This window comes from Nerophis ophidion, linkage group LG16 (assembly GCF_033978795.1).
Source record: "Nerophis ophidion isolate RoL-2023_Sa linkage group LG16, RoL_Noph_v1.0, whole genome shotgun sequence".
Classification (NCBI taxonomy): domain Eukaryota; kingdom Metazoa; phylum Chordata; class Actinopteri; order Syngnathiformes; family Syngnathidae; genus Nerophis; species Nerophis ophidion.
In genome coordinates this window covers 20,806,657-20,812,801 of record NC_084626.1, presented here as the reverse complement: position 1 = coordinate 20,812,801, position 6,145 = coordinate 20,806,657, and the positions used below count along the sequence as shown (strand labels likewise).

The 6,145-nt window shown below is 38.9% G+C and overlaps 1 long non-coding RNA gene across 1 annotated transcript; it reads left to right on the top strand.

Annotated features, from left to right (window-relative positions):
* The first annotated feature begins 3,151 nt into the window (after window positions 1-3,151).
* On the top strand, window positions 3,152-3,899 carry LOC133535664 (uncharacterized). Its single transcript, XR_009802280.1, has 4 exons — window positions 3,152-3,203; window positions 3,387-3,451; window positions 3,597-3,692; window positions 3,788-3,899. It is a non-coding gene; the product is annotated as an uncharacterized LOC133535664 (long non-coding RNA).
* The last annotated feature ends 2,246 nt before the right edge of the window (window positions 3,900-6,145 follow it).

Below are 6,145 nucleotides of genomic sequence, written 5' to 3'. Positions count from 1 at the left end.
GCAATATCCGTCAAACATGCATTTGTACGGGATCTGCGTTAATAGATCCCAGTTGGAGCTGCGATGCGTTATCTTTAATCTCCTTTCTAATGAGTTAAATTTTCTTATTAAAGAATTTCATAAAGTCATCAGCCGAGTGGGTGGAGCTACTGGGAGGAGTCCCTTGTTGGCTTAGTGATGTATTAAACAAATATTTAGGATCGTATTTATTGAGACGGATGAGATTGGATTAGTAATTAGTTTTAGCTAAGGTTAGCGTGTGTTTATAAGTTATTAAACTATCACTCCATGCTTGATTGAAAACCTCAAATTTAGTCCCACGCCACTTGTGTTCCAGCTTTCTACATGATCGTTTAAACCTCTGGTTTCTTCAGTAACCAGGGGATACGCCTTTTAGGGGCCCTTTTTAGCTTTAGTGGTGCTATACTATCAATGGTGTTGCGCAGGGCATCGTTAAAGTAGTTAGTGAGGTTATCGATAGAGCCCACATAATTTGGGAATGGTACTAAGACTGCGGGCAGGAGGCCAGCAAGTGTCATAGTTATGACAACATTAATGTTACGGCTGTTAAAGCATCCATCCATCTTTGTTATTATTAGCTTGTTGTCAGAACTTCAAATTTTAAAAGGTTATGATCGGGCATAACTTTAGTGTACGGGAATAACATAACTTTGGAGGTGCTGACACCCCGGATAAAGACTAGGTCTATCGTGTTACCGTTGCGTTGCATGGGTTCATTTATTATTTGTGTACCACAGCTAACAATCATAGTCCGGAGCTCCACGCACAGAAGGTCTGAGGGGGTGTTAATATGGATATTAAAACCCCACATTATAATTATTTTATCTGCGCACGTCACTAGATCAGCAAAATACTCAGAAAATTTACTGATAAAGTCCGACTTGGGCCCAGGGGGACGATAGATAACAGCCAGATAGAGAGGTAGCAGTGGGACATCCCTCATAGTAAGCACCTCAAATAATTTACTGTATATTTATTACTTTAAGGTTTTCATTGTATATTAGTGAAACCCCTACACCCCTTTTAAGGGGACGGGCAATATGTGCGCTAGTATAGTTAGGAGGAGATGCCTTGTTAAGTGGGAAAAAATAATCTGGTTTGAGCCAGGTTTCGCTGAGACCAATGACCTTAAGATTGTCTCTAATGACCTCATTAACTAATAAAATTTAGGGAAACAACAATGATGTTTAAAAAGTCCATATTATAGGTAGTGGGCTGTTTTGAGGAAATTTTGTTAATGGTATCCGTTGTACTAATATCAATAACATAGTGTGTGTTTTGTGTAGTGCGCCTTAAATAATTTCGATCACATTTTGGAATTGATATGATGGGGATCTTCAGATTGTTTGCTTGGTGCTGCGATAGATTGATCGTGTCATAATTTGCCCACTCAGTAGAATGCATCGTCACCTCTTGCACTGTCACTACAGAAAAAACATTGTGTGAGTTAAATATTATTCTATGAGAAATACTGTGTGCAGGAATTTTCCAGCCTGCCGCTGGTTAGTTTTAGCTTAACTGACTCCTTACCCTGACCAACAGACACTGTAATTGCCTGTGTCTAAGCATGCTTTAGTATAGTTAGTCAAGCTTCAATCAAATAGTAATGTAAGACTGATCCCAGTGGGCACCCGTCCTTAGTTCAACGTCGAGGTTACGTTGAAATTACGTCGCGACGTCACTCAACCATATCCCGACCAAATCACAACCAACTGACCCCACCACACCATATGTTGCAAATCTGGTTTGTTTTCATCATTGGGGGACATCGTCTTTTCAACGTCGTTTCAACGTGTACAATTCAACTTGCCAAACATTCTGCGGGCATCGGCCATTTGCGACAGTTTTCAACGAAACCGCCGCTTGATGGCAGCGTGCTGCACCACACACACCACCTAGCGTATCACAGCCAAGCTTGTGCGCATGCATGCTGAAGTACTTCCTTTCCATACAGCAAACAAGACGAAGAGCGAAGATTTGAATTGGAAATCGAACTATTTCACTGCAAAGAAAACCATTGACGTCCATAAAGATTCAGGTTTGTACTTTGAGATAATACTGGTTATTTATATCGATATAATTGTGGCCCTTTCACAAGAGGGTTGCAGGAAAACGAGAAATGTATCTCACGCCTATTCTCAACGTTTATTTTGACTGTATAAACTGGACCTGAGCAAACTTTTTTTTTTCTCCCCAAGCAGACAACTAACAATTTTTTCCCCACCTGCCCAAAAGCAAACAATTGTTTTTCCAGGCTAACACAAAACAAAAATATTTTTTGGGTTCTGTACCCATTGTCTTTTACAGCCGCGCAAGTCACTATATTAATTTACTTCCTCTTGATTTTGATCTTCAAAACACCCGTCTGGATGGCAGTTAGGTTTTTCTGGCTCATTTTAATGTTTATTTAAATGTTCCCAGTTTATTTTAAGTACAGGTACTTTTTAATTAGTTTGACTTGTTAGCAAGGCTTTGTCTCAAAAGGCAAGTCCACGGGTCGCCCATAAAAGGATCCATGTGATATTAAATGCTATGATCTTTACTTTTTTTTTTTAATTTTACTGATAAGGCTAGTTGTGCTATTACAAGAGCTTTTGTCAAGTATTGAAACTTCCAAATGGTTTCACTGTTGACCTGTTGGCCAACATGTACACTAAAATATATGACAATAAAATATCCAGACAGATTTTGTTTCATATGTTTTATGATTGACAATAAAAGACTGCACGGAGCGCAGAAATTTTGGGGGGTACAAAGTTTTTTCTCTTGGCAGAAGAAGGCAACCAACTTTTTTTTTGCAGAGCTTACAGGAGCAAACTTTTTTTTTTTATATACGTCAGGAGAACAAACTATTTATTTTTCAGTTTTTGCTAAACAATCTCTTTTTTTTTCAAAAACAAAACATACCCTCCCCCACGTTTCATCTTGTTCGCCCCTGAGTCTATGTACATGTACCACTACCGGTAATTGAAAAGCAGAACGTTAATGCAAGGCAATGTACCAATGATTTCAGTTTATGCATATATGGAACGACACAGTACACTTGCTATGATATATATAATACCAAAAAGGATAATTTTTTGATAAAACTGTCCTTCCATGTGCAGAAAATGGAGACAGTGGAAGAACTACTCGACCTTGACGAGTTGATAAAAACTCAACCGAGCAAGAAAGATTTGCTGGTAAGTAATTATAACATTATAATTGTGTAGCTGTTTTTACATCGGAAATATTATTGTATTGAGATAGAAATTTCAGGTTATGAAATCATGTAGATAAAACAGGCCCTATACTTGAATGTATGTACGTGTTTGCCAGCCCCTTCCCCCAGTGTATGCTAAACACATTCTCTTGTATATTTGCAGACAGCCAGGCTCTCAAAGACTGGTGGATATGACTTAAAGAGCTGTTTAAGCACCATCATGGACCGGTATTTTCCTCTTTCTCTACATATATATTAAAAATAGGCGATGTAAGACCCAAATTCTAATCTATGAGTGCTAGATCGGGAATTATAATAATGCAAAATTCCGTACTTTTTGGCCTGCATGTATGACTTGCGTGTTCAATTTCAGGCTCATGACAAATGAATTAATGTCCAATCTGAACATGAAGGGGAGAGGGGGAAAAAACTGGCTTTGCCGAGACGAAGCTGCTCGATGTAGTCACAAGTGAGTTTGTGTGTGTGTTTAATAAATACATTAACTTGATTGGAGTAAATCACATGCACCCTTAATTAATTTGTATTCTTTTTGCCTGTTTACAGCTAGTGTCTTGGATACCCAGAAGGGGACCGAAACGATGGTCCATGATGCCATAAAAAATAAACTGAAATATGCCCCTTGACGGAAGGGAGGAATAGGATGGGCATCACAGGCTAAATAAATAATTATATCAATTGACATTCGCCATTTTCTTTGTACTTAATTTTAATTTTGCATTAACAGGATTCAGCCTGGAGCTATATATGCACTATGTTTTGTTGTCTTTAATTATATTTATATATTGGTTGACATTACGTTGATAATTGGTTGGTTGATCTTAGGTTGAACTGAAAGTTAAATCAACGTTGAAACATTGACGTAGATTCTACGTCGGTATTTAAACGTTGATCCAACTTTCATTTTCAACCCAAATCCAACGTTATTTCAACACGGGAAAGTAACGTTGTTTCAACGTTGATTAAACGTCTCTGTTAGGTAGAAACTGAAAGTTGAATCAACGTTGAAACATTGGCGTTGATTCAACGTTGGTATTTAAACGTTGATCCAACTTTCATTTTCAACCCAAATCCAACGTTATTTCAACACGGGAAAGTAACGTTTCAACGTTGATTAAACGTCTCTGTTAGGTAGAAACTGAAAGTTGAATCAACGTTGAAACATTGGCGTTGATTCAATGTCGGTATTTAAACGTTGAGCCAACTTTCATTTTCAACCCAAATCCAACGTTATTTCAACAAGGGAGAGTAACGTTGTTTCAACGTTGATTAAACGTCTCTGTTAGGTAGAAACTGAAAGTTGAATCAACGTTGAAACATTGGCGTTGATTCAACGTCGGTATTTAAACGTTGATCCAACTTTCATTTTCAACCCAAATCCAATGTTATTTCAACACGGGAAAGTAACGATGTTTCAACGTTGATTAAACGTCTCTGTTAGGTAGAAACTGAAAGTTGAATCAACGTTGAAACATTGACGTTGATTCAACGTCGGTATTTAAACGTTGATCCAACTTTCATTTTCAACCCAAATCCAACGTTGTTTCAACACGGGAAAGTAACGTTGTTTCAACGTTAATTAAACGTCTCTGTGCCCACTGGGATGGCTCTAACCCCGTTGTTGTGAAGACAGTACCTCCTCAACAAGCCTGGTTTGCCCCAGAAAGAGGTACAATTATCAATAAACGTTAGTTCCTGTTTTCTACAAAAACTCGTCAGCCACTTGTTAAGAGAGTCTAATCTGTTATACTTCTCCTCATTGCCTCTCACAGGCCCCCTGCCAGAGACAAGTATTCGATGCCAAGACATCTTTCTAGCGAGATTACAAGTCCGAGCTATGTCCCTCTGCAATCCCTGACTGTCTCATCTTAGTGTCATTGGAGCCAATGTGTACAACTATGTTAGCATAGATAGTGGTGCAATTGGCCTGTCGTACGGGTTTACTAGGCCTGTTGCGAATTAGCTCCCTAAGATTAGCTTCAATGTCAGGTGCTCTGGCCCTGGGAATACACTTAATTATGTCTGGTTTACTAAATTGTATGTTCCGGGTGATGGAGTCCCCTATGACTAAGCTATGGTGTCCGGTGGACTGGGGTGTAGGACTAGCTAAAGGGCTAAATCTATTATGCATCTCAACCAGTTTACGGTGGCTTGTAGGCCGCTTAAGGCTGCAACAAGCTGGGCTAGTCAACTCGCTGCAGCTAACGCTAGCAAATGTGTCCATAGCGTCTAAATTTACAAAATTACTCTGCTTTAACTGGCGAACACGGTCCTCTAGTAGGGCTAACCTATTCATGAGAACGGTGCACGAAGAGCAGGGAGCAATACTCACGTTGTTTCTATTACCGAATCGAGTTCTTGCTCTCTTCGGAGAAGTGCCCTCAGCTGATGGATGCCTTCGGATCTAACAGCAAGCAAGTGTCAGCAGACTTTTCCTGACTTGATCAGAAAACTTTCATAATTGTTAGGGTTAGTGTAACAAGTTGTGGGTTACAACTTTTGACATTTCAAAATTTAAGTCAACATTTCATTGTAGGGCTTTGAATTGGGGGTTTGAAACTGGTGTTAGAGTTTAAAGTATGGTTTGAATTGGGCTTTTAAATTTGGGTTAATGTTTAAAAGTGGAATTTGATTTCGGGTTTGAAATTGTGTTACGGTCAAAAGTAGGGTTTTGAATTTGGATTTGGGTTTAAAGTGGGGATTAAATTGTTTTATCAAATGCTGATTAGCCTTTCAAAATAGCGTTTTGAGTTGGGGTTTCAAATTGGTGTTTGGGTTTAAAGTGTGGTTTGAACTGGGGTTACAAATCTGGGTTAATGTTTCAAACCACGGTTTGAAATGGTGTTAAGGTTTAAAGTACGGTTTTGAATTGAGGTTTTGAATCGGTGTGTGGGTAAGGTTTGA